This window comes from Bombina bombina, chromosome 1 (assembly GCF_027579735.1).
Source record: "Bombina bombina isolate aBomBom1 chromosome 1, aBomBom1.pri, whole genome shotgun sequence".
Taxonomy (NCBI): domain Eukaryota; kingdom Metazoa; phylum Chordata; class Amphibia; order Anura; family Bombinatoridae; genus Bombina; species Bombina bombina.
The window spans coordinates 1,358,631,541-1,358,646,902 of record NC_069499.1 but is presented as its reverse complement, the minus strand read 5'-3'; the positions used below and the strand labels follow the sequence as shown (position 1 = coordinate 1,358,646,902).

The following is a 15,362-nucleotide window of genomic DNA, read 5'->3' as shown; positions in this document are numbered from 1 at the left end:
GAGCTATTCAGTGGTTTTAGAGCTCCCAGGTTCTGCTGCAAGATTTGCATGTCTTCCTGCTTTATCAGAGTACTTCTCACATCTACCGCTCAGATAGGTGTATTTAAGATTTTCTTCATAAATGGAAAGAGTCCACAGCTGCATTCATTACTTTTGGGAATTCAGAACCTGGCCACCAGGAAGAGGCAAAGACACCCCAGTCAAAGGCTTAAATACTCCTCCCACTCCCCTCATTCATTCTTTGCCTTTTGTCCCAGGAGGTTGGCAGAGAAGTGTCAGAAGTTTTCGATAGTCTTTTATGGAGGGTAGTACTCTTCGGCATGGGACAGCCGAAGTAGTCATGTACGCCTTTCAGTGAGAGCATGGGTGAAAGTTAGAGTCCGGAGATGCAGGGAGAATCTATCTGCGAAACCATCCCGACTCATATTAACAGCTCCACAAGAAATTAGTGTTGTGCCTGCTTTTTTCTCTCAAGTCCATGGTAGAAGAGATGCTACTATCTGTCACACTTGAAGGGCCGTGTTCCTGTTCCACGGCATAGATTCTGGTAAGATCGTTTCATTTTACTTTCATCATGGATGTATTGTAATTACAACTGTTTATGCGAGAGGGGCTACAACCTTTCGGGGATAACTTTAACATAGGGTCTCAGTGAGGCTCCTTTTTGTATCTAGGATTCAAGGGTTAATATCTCCTGAGGGGGGTTATTGAACAGGGGGTTTATAATCATGTTTATGTGATTCTGTCTGCTACTGTGTAGTGTTGCTTCGGCTCATGGCTATTTTGGAACTTAACGGCCTATGACCGTGTGGCGACGGAGAAATCCTGGTCCGCTGGTGTCTGGTTCTCTGGAGGTGGTGAGTGCCCCAGCCATTGGGGGTGTAAGGTGCCGTTTAGATTTTTCTTATTGGTCCATTTTTCTCCAACATAGGTGTGTCCGGTCCACTGCGTCATCCTTACTTGTGGGATATTCTCTTCCCCAACAGGAAATGGCAAAGAGCCCAGCAAAGCTGGTCACATGATCCCTCCTAGGCTCCGCCTACCCCAGTCATTCTCTTTGCCGTTGCACCGGCAACATCTCCACGGAGATGGTTAAGAGTTTTTTGGTGTTTAAATGTAGTTTTTATTCTTCAATCAAGTGTTTGTTATTTTAAAATAGTGCTGGTATGTACTATTTACTCTGAAACAGAAAAGAGATGAAGATTTCTGTTTGTAAGAGGAAGATGATTTTAGCAAACGTTACTAAAATCGATTGCTGTTTCCACACAGGACTGTTGAGATGAAGTAACTTCAGTTGGGGGAAGCAGTTGGCAGACTTTTCTGCCTGAGGTATGACTGGCCACATTTCTAACAAGACTTTGTAATGCTGGAAGGCTGTCATTTTCCCTATGGGGACCGGTAAGCCATTTTCTTAGATTAAGTAAAAGAATAAAGGGCTTTATAAGGGCTTAAAAAACTGGTAGACAATTTTCTGGGGCTAAAACGATTACTTTGCTAAGCATATTTGGCTGATTATAACTCTTTATAGTTATTATAATCTTGGGGATTGTTGTTAAAAAACGGCAGGCACTGTATGGACACCTTTTTCAGATGGGGGCCTTCTCTAGTCATAGGCAGAGCCTCATTTTCGCGCCACTAATGCACAGTTGTTTTTGGAAAGCAAGGCATGCAGATGCATGTGTGAGGAGCTAAGAACCACTGAAAAAGCTTATAGAAGGCGTCATTTGGTATCGTATTCCCCTCTGGGCTTGGTTGGGTCTCAGCAAAGCAGATACCTGGGACTGTATAGGGGTTAAATGTAAAAACGGCTCCGGTTCCGTTATTTTAAGGGTTAAAGCTTTCAAATTTGGTGTGCAATACTTTTAAGGCTTTAAGACACTGTGGTGAAATTTTGGTGAATTTTGAACAATTCCTTCATGCTTTTTCGCATATTCAGTAATAAAGTGTGTTCTGTTTAAAATTTAAAGTGACAGTAACGGTTTTATTTTAAAACGTTTTTTGTGCTTTGTTGACAAGTTTAAGCCTGTTTAACATGTCTGAACCATCAGATAAGCGATGTTCTATATGTATGAAAGCCAATGTGTCTCCCCATTTAAATATATGTGATAATTGTGACATAGTGTCCAAACAAAGTAGGGACAATGATGCCACAGATAATAATATTGCCCAAGATGATTCTTCAAATGAGGGGAGTAAGCATGGTACTGCATCATCCCCTTCTGTGTCTACACCAGTTTTGCCCACACAAGAGGCCCCTAGTACATCTAGTGCGCCAATACTTATTACCATGCAACAATTAACGGCTGTTATGGATAATTCTATTGCTAATATTTTATCTAAAATGCCTACTTATCAGAGAAAGCGCGATTGCTCTGTTTTAAACACTGAAGAGCAAGAGGACGCTGATGATAACGTTTCTGACATACCCTCACACCAATCTGAAGGGGCCAGGAGGGAGGTTTTGTCTGAGGGAGAAATTTCAGATTCAGGAAAAATTTCTCAACAAGCTGAACCTGATGTTGTAACATTTAAATTTAAATTAGAACATCTCCGCACACTGCTTAAGGAGGTATTATCTACTCTGGATGATTGTGACAATTTGGTCATTCCAGAGAAATTATGTAAGATGGACAAGTTCCTAGAGGTTCCGGTGCCCCCCGATGCTTTTCCTATACCCAAGCGGGTGGCGGACATAGTAAATAAGGAGTGGGAAAGGCCCGGCATACCTTTTGTTCCTCCCCCTATATTTAAGAAATTATTTCCTATAGTCGACCCCAGAAAGGACTTATGGCAGACAGTCCCTAAGGTCGAGGGGGCGGTCTCTACTCTAAACAAACGCACTACTATTCCCATAGAAGATAGTTGTGCTTTCAAAGATCCTATGGATAAAAAACTAGAGGGTTTGCTTAAAAAGATGTTTGTTCAGCAAGGTTACCTTCTACAACCAATTTCATGCATTATTCCTGTCACTACGGCAGCGTGTTTCTGGTTCGAAGAACTAGAAAAGTCACTCAATAAAGAATCTTCGTATGAGGAGGTTATGGACAGAGTTCAAGCACTTAAATTGGCTAACTCTTTTATTCTAGATGCCGCTTTGCAATTAGCTAGATTAGCGGCGAAAAATTCAGGGTTTGCTATCGTGGCGCGCAGAGCGCTTTGGCTAAAGTCTTGGTCAGCGGATGTGTCTTCCAAGACAAAATTGCTTAACATCCCTTTCAAGGGTAAAACACTGTTTGGTCCTGATTTGAAAGAGATTATTTCAGACATCACCGGGGGAAAGGGCCACGCCCTTCCTCAGGATAGGTCTTTTAAGGCTAAAAATAAGCCTAATTTTCGTCCCTTTCGCAGAAACGGACCAGCCTCTACTTCTACATCCTCTAAGCAAGAGGGTAATACTTCTCAACCCAAACCAGCCTGGAGACCGATGCAAGGCTGGAACAAGGGTAAGCAGGCCAAGAAGCCTTCCACTGCTACCAAAACAGCATGAAGGGATGGCCCCCGATCCGGGACCGGATCTGGTGGGGGGTAGACTTTCTCTCTTTGCTCAGGCCTGGGCAAGAGATGTTCAGGATCCTTGGGCACTAGAAATAGTTTCTCAAGGTTATCTCCTGGAATTCAAGGAACTACCCCCAAGGGGAAGGTTCCACAGGTCTCAATTATCTTCAAACCAAATAAAAAGACAGGCATTCTTACATTGTGTAGAAGACCTGTTAAAGATGGGAGTAATTCATCCAGTTCCAATAGGAGAACAAGGGATGGGGTTTTACTCCAACCTGTTCATAGTTCCCAAAAAAGAGGGAACATTCAGACCAATTTTAGATCTCAAGATCCTAAACAAATTTCTCAGGGTTCCATCGTTCAAAATGGAAACCATTCGAACGATCCTTCCTACCATCCAGGAAGGTCAATTTATGACCACAGTGGATTTAAAGGATGCGTACCTACATATTCCTATCCACAAGGAACATCATCAGTTCCTAAGGTTCGCTTTTCTGGACAAGCATTACCAGTTTGTGGCACTTCCATTCGGATTAGCCACTGCTCCGAGAATTTTCACAAAGGTACTAGGGTCCCTTCTAGCGGTTCTAAGACCAAGGGGCATTGCAGTAGTACCGTACTTGGACGACATCCTGATTCAAGCGTCGTCTCTGTCAAAAGCAAAGGCTCATATGGACATCGTCCTAGCCTTTCTCAGATCTCACGGATGGAAAGTGAATATAGAAAAAAGTTCTCTTTCCCCGGCAACAAGAGTTCCCTTCTTGGGAACAATAATAGACTCCTTAGAAATGAGGATTTTTCTGACAGAGGTCAGAAAATCAAAACTTCTAAGCTCTTGTCAAGTACTTCATTCTGTTCTTCGTCCTTCCATAGCGCAGTGCATGGAAGTAATAGGATTGATGGTTGCAGCAATGGACATAGTTCCTTTTGCACAAATTCATCTAAGACCATTACAACTGTGCATGCTCAGACAGTGGAATGGGGATTATACAGACTTGTCTCCGACGATTCAAGTAGATCAGAGGACCAGAGATTCACTCCGTTGGTGGCTGATCCTGGACAACCTGTCACAGGGAATGAGCTTCCGCAGACCAGAGTGGGTCATTGTCACGACCGACGCCAGTCTGGTGGGCTGGGGCGCGGTCTGGGAACCCCTGAAAGCTCAGGGTCTATGGTCTCGGGAAGAATCTCTTCTCCCGATAAACATTCTGGAACTGAGAGCGATATTCAATGCTCTCAAAGCTTGGCCTCATCTAGCAAAGGCCAAATTCATAAGGTTTCAATCAGACAACATGACGACAGTTGCATATATCAACCATCAGGGGGGAACAAGGAGTTCTCTGGCGATGGAGGAAGTGACCAAGATAATTCAATGGGCGGAGGATCACTCCTGCCACTTGTCTGCAATCCACATCCCAGGAGTGGAAAATTGGGAAGCGGATTTTCTGAGTCGTCAGACATTCCATCCGGGGGAGTGGGAACTCCATCCGGAAATCTTTGCCCAAATAACTCGATTATGGGGCATTCCAGACATGGATATGACGGCCTCTCGTCAGAACTTCAAGGTTCCTTGTTACGGGTCCAGATCCAGGGATCCCAAGGCGACTCTAGTAGATGCACTAGTAGCACCTTGGACCTTCAACCTAGCTTATGTATTCCCACCGTTTCCTCTCATTCCCAGGCTGGTAGCCAGGATCAATCAGGAGAGGGCTTCGGTGATCTTGATAGCTCCTGCGTGGCCACGCAGGACTTGGTATGCAGACCTGGTGAATATGTCATCGGCTCCACCATGGAAGCTACCTTTGAGACAGGACCTTCTTGTTCAAGGTCCATTCGAACATCCGAATCTGGTTTCCCTCCAAATGACTGCTTGGAGATTGAACGCCTGATTTTATCAAAGCGTGGGTTTTCAGATTCTGTAATAGATACTCTGATTCAGGCTAGAAAGCCTGTAACTAGAAAAATTTACCATAAGATATGGAAAAAATATATCTGTTGGTGTGAATCTAAAGGATTCCCATGGAACAAGATAAAAATTCCTAAGATTCTATCCTTTCTACAAGAAGGTTTGGAGAAAGGATTATCTGCAAGTTCTCTCTGCGTTATCTGTTTTACTTCACAAAAGGCTGGCAGCTGTGCCAGACGTTCAAGCGTTTGTTCAGGCTCTGGTTAGAATCAAGCCTGTTTACAGACCTTTGACTCCTCCTTGGAGTCTTAATCTAGTTCTTTCAGTTCTTCAAGGGGTTCCGTTTGAACCCTTACATTCCGTAGATATTAAGTTATTATCTTGGAAAGTTTTGTTTTTGGTTGCAATTTCTTCTGCTAGAAGAGTTTCTGAGTTATCTGCTCTGCAGTGTTCTCCGCCCTATCTGGTGTTCCATGCAGATAAGGTGGTTTTGCGTACTAAGCCTGGTTTTCTTCCGAAAGTTGTTTCCAACAAAAATATTAACCAGGAGATAGTTGTACCTTCTTTGTGTCCGAATCCAGTTTCAAAGAAGGAACGTTTGTTACACAATTTGGACGTAGTCCGTGCTCTAAAATTCTATTTAGAGGCCACTAAAGATTTCAGACAAACATCTTCTTTGTTTGTTGTTTATTCTGGTAAAAGGAGAGGTCAAAAAGCAACTTCTACCTCTCTTTCTTTTTGGCTTAAAAGCATTATCCGATTGGCTTATGAGACTGCCGGACGGCAGCCTCCTGAAAGAATCACAGCTCATTCCACTAGGGCTGTGGCTTCCACATGGGCCTTCAAGAACGAGGCTTCTGTTGATCAGATATGTAAGGCAGCGACTTGGTCTTCACTGCACACTTTTGCCAAATTTTACAAATTTGATACTTTTGCTTCTTCGGAGGCTATTTTTGGGAGAAAGGTTTTGCAAGCCGTGGTGCCTTCCATTTAGGTGACCTGATTTGCTCCCTCCCTTCATCCTTGTCCTAAAGCTTTGGTATTGGTTCCCACAAGTAAGGATGACGCCGTGGACCGGACACACCTATGTTGGAGAAAACAGAATTTATGTTTACCTGATAAATTACTTTCTCCAACGGTGTGTCCGGTCCACGGCTCGCCCTGGTTTTTTTAATCAGGTCTGTTGAATTATTTTTTCTAACTACAGTCACCACGGTATCATATGGTTTCTCCTATGCATATTTCCTCCTGTACGTCGGTCGAATGACTGGGGTAGGCGGAGCCTAGGAGGGATCATGTGACCAGCTTTGCTGGGCTCTTTGCCATTTCCTGTTGGGGAAGAGAATATCCCACAAGTAAGGATGACGCTGTGGACCGGACACACCGTTGGAGAAAGTAATTTATCAGGTAAACATAAATTCTGTTTTTATTCAGTGTCCCAGTTATGGAGGATTCTGCTTTTTTTTTTTTTAAAGACGGATGTCTCTGATTCAGACTCTACTTCTTGCGAAGAATATAAATTGACCCGGGTGATACATGCCCATCAGTTATGTTCCGAATGTCATTTAGAGTGCTCTGTTCCTTGGGATCGGGGAATCGGGTGCCCACTGAGCCATCCGCCTCTGGGGATTCTTTTTCCCACAAGACGAGTTCCCTAACACCAACTCTTACTACGCATGCAAGTAACCCAAACGCTACTTATCCTTCTATGGAGTGTGGCCTGTTGCCCCCCGGAGGTTACGACACGGTTCCGCATGGCCATATTTTTGGCGCTGGCGCACCTGCACCTCACCTCTCGGGAGTGTGCTTACGACATTGTCTGTGTTCTGTTAACCGGGGCTAGTCAGGCGTGGGATCGCCTGGTCCAGTTCAGCACTCCGGGGGAGCAACTGCCCCTGAGGCCTCAGGGGGTCAACCTTCCCGGCAGAGGTATGTTGCACCTTTCGTTATAGACTGGCGCGCCTTCGTGTTCTACTAAGGCACGTTTTTGGAGCTGCTGGATCCCAATCTTAATGGGTCTGGGGATTCTAACTCTTAATCTTCGACTGACTTGCATGCATAGACATAAGGGGATGAAGTAATCTTATAGTCTTTGTTATTTGTGTATCCTGTTCCAGTTCAGAGCTTGGAAGTCTCGGTCACCTGTTGGGTTGCTCCTGTGGGGCTGTCCGTTCTTCCTGGGCGATAACCTACGGGTTGCCTTCTCTATTATCTTCATCCGGTGAGGATGATTTCTATTTGGTCTAAAGCTCAGGTTGTGGTGTGATGTTTTCTTTGGGAACTTTCTTCTCTGGAATTGATACTGGGGATTTTTGTCGTTGCACTGTTTACAAAAGTCTGTCTGATCTTTATCCCTCCATCTCGAGGGAGACTCTATGTGGCCTTGACAGTGCTGGGGCCCTTGGTTTCAGACTGGTCCTGACTGGTTACAAATCCTTCTGTCTTTGAGGCCTAGTTCAGACACGTGGCGCCTTTTTATGTCCGGTTGGTCCGATGAGGGCGCCTAGTGATCACAATATGATTTGTGTTGTTTTCTTGTTTTATTTTACAAGCTTCAACTAGCATCCTGAGAGGACTTGAGGGTCCGTGGTTGCTTAGGGGCATGTTCAGTCCTCATTCGCCTTTCAATCTAGTGGGCCGGGACTCCGTTGAGATCTGCGGCGACATGCTCAGTCATTTCCGATTTTTCCGGGAACTAAAGTGTTCCTTCCCGTTGTGGGTTGGAGGCTTGGAGGATTTAGGTGCTTCATACCGCCGTTCTTACGGTTTTGCCTTTCATGGTCTCTTTGGAAGTGTCCTTTTAGGACTTGTTCCTTTTTAGAGGTTCTCTTCCTTTGGGTCGAGACTTTCTGGACTTCGTCCGTTTTTTCTGGCGGCTATGGCCGCTTAATTAGGAAGCGAAGGCCGTGAGGCTCTGTCTTCCTTCTGGAGTTAGTTGTCTCCATATCAGTGGCGATAGGAGGTGTTGTCTCTTTTTCTAAGCATTTTGCTTAGGGGAGGTTTTTCTGCTTGGGTTCGGAATTTGCAATCTTCTCCCTTGGATGTGGTCCTCTGAAACGTTAATCTGAAAGGATTATGGAGACTAGCCTTTCTTCTACTCTCTTTCGGATGACTGTTCTCGTTATTTCCCTTAGTGTTGCCCTTGGGGCCTATGGGCTCTTGAAGAAATTGTGTGATTTTGTCGCGGCCTAGCACCTTGTTGGGGGGGGGGGGGGGTGTTAACCTCCGGCTAAGGGTGTTCTCTTTCCTTTGTGCTGGGAATTACTAGTGAGTCCTGTACCCGTTCTCCGGATTTCCCAGTTCTCATACCCTGTGAGGTCTGATTGCTTCAGACGGAGTATCTTGTGTTCCCTGGGGGTGTCGTTCGTTCTTAGGACGATTCTGTGTCCAGGATTCTTGTCTTGGATCCTTCTTTGATGTTTAGAGTCTTATGATCCTGTGGACTGGTTCGGGACGACCCAGTTTTTTCAGGGACCCTATGTTGCGACATAGGGAATAGCTCATTGGGCTTGGAAGCAGGAAGGCCAGAGTTCACATCTACTTTCGGTTACTGGTTATCAACTTTAAGGCCTGACTTGTCCTTTGGATGGAGTGTGCTCCTCTTCATGGGGAGTTTTTTCTCTGTGGGGTCAACATTGGTGTCTAGATGATTTTTTTATTCGGTTCGTGCTTTGATCATACTAAGGCTTCATGTCTTGTGGACATGTACGCTGTTCTTATCTGTGCCCTTCCCTTTTAAAGGGGATAGTTTATCTTCCTTGTGAGCTGGGGCTCCACGCTCTGGAGGGTCTTTGTCCTGCCCTGTGTGTAGGACAGTGTTAATTTCGTCGACTAAAATGACTATAAAACTAAAGAAATTCTGATGACTAAAATACGACTAAAACTAAAATGACATTTTAGTCCAAAGACTATGACTAAAACTAAATCAAAATGACATTTTAGTCAAAAGACTATGACTAAAACTAAATCAAAATTTGCTGACAAAAACATTTTATGCAAGTTGTTATAATCAATCCATATCTAATTACTGCTCTTTTGTAAAATTTACGAAACTTAATTTTATTAAATTTTAAGATAAATAAAGACATGTTATATGCCACAACAGTTAAATCTGTTAAATCTGTATTGCATGTTCAAACCTTAATACCATAAATAAAAACAGGTTAATAAACCTTTACTCCAGGAGTATATAATGAGTTTGGAAGTTCTAGAGCAGTGCTAATATCGTTGCCGAAACTTTTTCGAATCTGTGAACAATCAATTGATTCTTCCTATAGAAATAAGCATAAACCACAAGTATGGGTTTAAGTTATGCTGTGCCTGTGCTATCTGCAGAAACTTTTTGTTGTGTTGAGTTACTTGATACTTGTTTTAATTATTAACAGAGAACTGTTAAAGGTTTTATATTGGGTAATATGTTCAATTTAGCCAATACAGGTTACAGTTTTTTTTTAAATATATTTTAAAGTTGCACTTCTGTTTTTTTATGAAACTTGGTTTTATTTAATTGTAAGTTTAATAAAGATGTTACATATCACAACGGCTAAATCTGTGTCTATATTGCATGTTTAAACCTTAATACCATAAATATTAACAGGTATTATGTTTACTCCTGGAGTATGTAATCAGTTTGCAAATAATAGAGAAATGCTTAAATAACGCATTACACTTTAACTAAACCCCTTAGATTTTAGTTGACTAAAATCTACTGAAAATTCTGTCGACTAAAACTAGACTAAAACTAAAACAATTCAGATGACTAAAATACGACTAAAACTAAAATGGCATTTTAGTCAAAAGACTAAAACTAAGACTAAATTGAAATTTGCCGTCAAAATTAACACTGGTGTAGGAGGTTGGATCAGGTGGCTTATCTCTGTAAGGGGCAGCATCTGCTGCTCTGTGGGCTCTGTTCCACCTGTTGGAATTTGATCTCTCTACATAGAGACTGTCTAAGAGAGCTGTGACAGGTCTTCCTACGGATCTATTGCACTTTTCTCTGTTCCAGGTCCCAAGGGGTTCTCCTTGGGAGTGCCTTATTTTGGAGGAGCGGATTGGGTTGGCACCCGAGCTCTGTTGGGGTGGGTGAGTTAAGTTTCCCTTTTTTTGCTTTCCATTCCCTGGGGGCTTGTGGTTGGGGTCTTTCTGTCCCCCCTGTCTATCAGATATGTCTGTCGCTTGGGCTGGTCTGGTGTTGAAGCAGGACCTGAGATCTGTTGCTCTGCTAAATTCGTCCTCGGAGTATTCGAGGTACGGTAAGCCTTTTGAGGTTTCTCCTTTTTCCATGTTCAGGATTTGTGGGAAAGACTGGCGGCTCTTAGATAGCCTGCGATATTATCCGCTGGTTAGTGGATACTTGGCAATCTGAAGCATCCTATCTTCAGCTGCTTTCTGCTTGCCCTGCAAGTATTTAAGTTTCAGAGTCAATTTTAGATGACTGCAGCGTTCAGTGTTTTTGCTTCAGGTGGTGTTTGTCAGACCTATCTGAGCTTGCTGCACAAGGTTTTGTTTCTGAATATTTCGGTATTCTGAGCTACCTTTTTGCGACTTGGGACCTTCATCTTCAGTTGCTTTTTAGAGTGTGGTTGCACTGTGTTGGGGGAAGATCCTCTCTGTTTTAGACTCAGGGCGTTATCCTGTGGTTTCTGCTTTTCTGGGGTCTGGGTGTTGTCTCCTTTTTTCTATGAGACTGGTGGGTCTCTGTTGGTCTGGAGTTCCTTATGCTTGCTGGACAGCTAGCTCAGCATTCTAATGCACTGTGGCTACTCTGCACTGTAGCAAACCGAGGGTTTCAAGTCGATCCCCAGCGAGGTCTACTCAGCCTTCCTCCTTTCGAGGTTGATATGATGAGCAGCGCCTTGAGTCCCTTAAGGGGGATTAGACGCGCTTTAAAAGTACATTCATGTTTTCTCTGTGTCTTTCCTTCTCTGTGAAAGATTACGGTAACTTGTTCCCTTTCTTTAGTAAGGGGCATGTTGTTTGGAGACCGACACCTGGGCGATGGTGTCTCCTGGAGTCTGTTGACTCAGTCGAGTCTAGTTCCTGCGGTCTCTAGCAAGGCTTGTGGACTATCTGTGGGTCAGTGTCTTTTTCAAAGTTGTTCTCGGCTTCGGACGAAGCGGGATTGTGTTGGGTAGGGGTTTTCAGGCCTGGTACCCTCCGAATGGGCCGCTTCACTCCCGTTTTTGCATTCAGTGTCCTCTATAGCTTTGGTATTGTTTTCCCAAAAGTAATGAATGCAGCTGTGGACTCTTTCCATTTATGAAGAAAAGCATAAATTATGCTTACCTGATAATTTTCCGGCCGTAATTTTTGTTCTTCTGGCACCTTTTCACCCTGATATTTCTTCTTCTGTTCCTTGTTCCTCGGCAGAACGACTGGGGGATGAGGGGAGTGGGAGGAGTTTTTAAGCCTTTGGCTGGGGTGTCTTTGCCTTCTCCTGGTGGCCAGGTTCTGAATTCCCAAAAGTAATGATTGCCACTGTGGACTCTCTTCATCTGAAGAAAAGAAAATGATTAGGTAAGCATAATTTATGTTTTCCAAAAGGCTTTTGTTTTTGTTGGTGCATTGGGGATGAGCTGTTTTTGATCCTAGGAATGACAAAATGTACAGCTACCCCAATGGAAACAGGCAGGGGTAACTAGCCTTCTAGGGCTAAGACGTGTTCAATCTACTTGAATATGTTTTCGGCATTAAGGAAACTAAGCATTTGTGGTTCATGTTCCATTGCAATTGTTTAATGTGCCAGTGGAGTTTGCAGCCTCTCCAGTTATAGCAGATACCAAATGGAAGTTTAGGGTTCTTTAAAGGTTTTTAGACCCTAGTTTGATTAGATTTTTTTTTTTTTTTTTCTCAGTGATTCTTTTGGCAAAAGGACATTGTTCCTTATAAAAGATGGTATGTTCAAAAGGTATTTTCTTATGGATGTGCTGAAAAAAACACTTCCATGTCAGACTTGTGGAGTTGTGCCCTTCTATATAATCTGTGATATGTATCAATATCAAATAGAAATAGGGTCTGTGATTACGGTATCCAGCCACGTAAGACCTACTCAACTACCTGATCTTGTGATTGGATTTTTGAAATTATTTATGTGAAAAAGTTGTTTTTATTTTTTCACATTGGATTCAGGATTCTCTTTCTCCAACATAGGTGTGTCCGGTCCACGGCGTCATCCTTACTTGTGGGATATTCTCTTCCCCAACAGGAAATGGCAAAGAGCCCAGCAAAGCTGGTCATATGATCCCTCCTAGGCTCCGCCTACCCCAGTCATTCTCTTTGCCGTTGCACAGGCAACATCTCCACGGAGATGGCTAAGAGTTTTTTGGTGTTTAAATGTAGTTTTTATTCTTCAATCAAGTGTTTGTTATTTTAAAATAGTGCTGGTATGTACTATTTACTCTGAAACAGAAAAGAGAAGAAGATTTCTGTTTGTGAGAGGAAGATGATTTTAGCAAACGTTACTAAAATCGATTGCTGTTTCCACACAGGACTGTTGAGATGAAGTAACTTCAGTTGGGGGAAGCAGTTGGCAGACTTTTCTGCCTGAGGTATGATGGCCACATTTCTAACACGACTTGGTAATGCTGGAAGGCTGTCATTTTCCCTATGGGGACCGGTAAGCCATTTTCTTAGATTAAGTAAAAGAATAAAGGCTTTATAAGGGCTTAAAAAACTGGTAGACATTTTTCTGGGCTAAAACGATTACTTGCTAAGCATATTTGACAGATTATAGCGCTTTATAGTTATTATAATCTTGGGGATTGTTGTTAAAAAACGGCAGGCACTGTATGGACACCTTTTTCAGATGGGGGCCTTCTCTAGTCATAGGCAGAGCCTCATTTTCGCGCCACTAATGCGCAGTTGTTTTTGGAAAGCAAGGCATGCAGATGCATGTGTGAGGAGCTAAGATCCACTGAAAAAGCTTATAGAAGGCGTCATTTGGTATCGTATTCCCCTCTGGGCTTGGTTGGGTCTCAGCAAAGTAGATTCCTGGGACTGTATAGGGGTTAAATGTAAAAACGGCTCCGGTTCCGTTATTTTAAGGGTTAAAGCTTTCAAATTTGGTGTGCAATACTTTTAAGGCTTTAAGACACTGTGGTGAAATTTTGGTGAATTTTGAACAATTGCTTCATACTTTTTCGCATATTCAGTAATAAAGTGTGTTCTGTTTAAAATTTAAAGTGACAGTAACGGTTTAATTTTAAAACGTTTTTTGTGCTTTGTTGACAAGTTTAAGCCTGTTTAACATGTCTGAACCATCAGATAAACAATGTTCTATATGTATGAAAGCCAATGTGTCTCCCCATTTAAATATATGTGATAATTGTGACATGGTGTCCAAACAAAGTAGGGACAATGATGCCACAGATAATAATAGTGCCCAAGATGATTCTTCAGATGAGGGGAGTAAGCATGGTACTGCATCACCCCCTTCTGTGTCTACACCAGTTTTGCCCACACAAGAGGCCCCTAGTACATCTAGTGTGCCAATACTTATTACTATGCAACAATTAACGGCTGTTATGGATAATTCTATTGCAAATATTTTATCTAAAATGCCTACTTATCAAAGAAAGCGCGATTGCTCTGTTTTAAACACTGAAGAGCAAGAGGACGCTGATGATAACGCTTCTGACATACCCTCACACCAATCTGAAGGGGCCAGGAGGGAGGTTTTGTCTGAGGGAGAAATTTCAGATTCAGGGAAAATTTCTCAACAAGCTGAACCTGATGTTGTAACATTTAAATTTAAATTAGAACATCTCCGCGCACTGCTTAAGGAGGTATTATCTACTCTGGATGATTGTGACAATTTGGTCATTCCAGAGAAATTATGTAAGATGGACAAGTTCCTAGAGGTTCCGGTGCCCCCCGATGTTTTTCCTATACCCAAGCGGGTGGCGGACATAGTAAACAAGGAATGGGAAAGGCCCGGCATACCTTTTGTGCCTCCCCCTATATTTAAGAAATTATTTCCTATAGTCGACCCCAGAAAGGACTTATGGCAGACAGTCCCTAAGGTCGAGGGGGCGGTCTCTACTCTAAACAAACGCACTACTATTCCCATAGAAGATAGTTGTGCTTTTAAAGATCCTATGGATAAAAAATTAGAGGGTTTGCTTAAAAGAATGTTTGTTCAGCAAGGTTACCTTCTTCAACCAATTTCATGCATTGTTCCTGTCACTACGGCAGCGTGTTTCTGGTTCGAAGAACTAGAAAAGTCGCTCAATAAGGAATCTTCGTATGAGGAGGTTATGGACAGAGTTCATGCACTTAAATTGGCTAACTCTTTTATTCTAGATGCCGCTTTGCAATTAGCGAGATTAGCGGCGAAAAATTCAGGGTTTACTATCGTGGCGCGCAGAGCGCTCTGGCTGAAGTCTTGGTCAGCGGATGTGTCTTCCAAGACAAAATTGCTTAACATCCCTTTCAAGGGCAAAACACTGTTTGGGCCTGATTTGAAAGAGATTATTTCAGACATCACCGGAGGAAAGGGCCACGCCCTTCCTCAGGATAGGTCTTTTAAGGCTAGAAATAAGCCTAATTTTCGTCCCTTTCGCAGAAACGGACCAGCCTCTACTTCTACATCCTCTAAGCAAGAGGGTAATACTTCTCAACCCAAACCAGCCTGGAGACCGATGCAAGGCTGGAACAAGGGTAAGCAGGCCAAGAAGCCTGCCACTGCTACCAAAACAGCATGAAGGGATGGCCCCCGATCCGGGACCGGATCTGGTGGGGGGCAGACTTTCTCTCTTTGCTCAGGCCTGGGCAAGAGATGTTCAGGATCCTTGGGCACTAGAAATGGTTTCTCAAGGTTATCTCCTGGAATTCAAGGAACTACCCCCAAGGGGAAGGTTCCACAGGTCTCAATTATCTTCAAACCAAATAAAAAGACAGGCATTCTTACATTGTGTAGAAGACCTGTTAAGGATGGGAGTAATTCATCCAGTTCCAA

The 15,362-nt window shown here is 43.2% G+C and overlaps 1 protein-coding gene across 7 annotated transcripts in view; it reads left to right on the top strand.

The window, feature by feature from the left end:
- The window catches only part of ADAM15 (ADAM metallopeptidase domain 15), a 288,661-nt gene that overhangs the window by 199,897 nt on the left and 73,402 nt on the right, over nt 1-15,362 (top strand). The window lies entirely within an intron of this gene.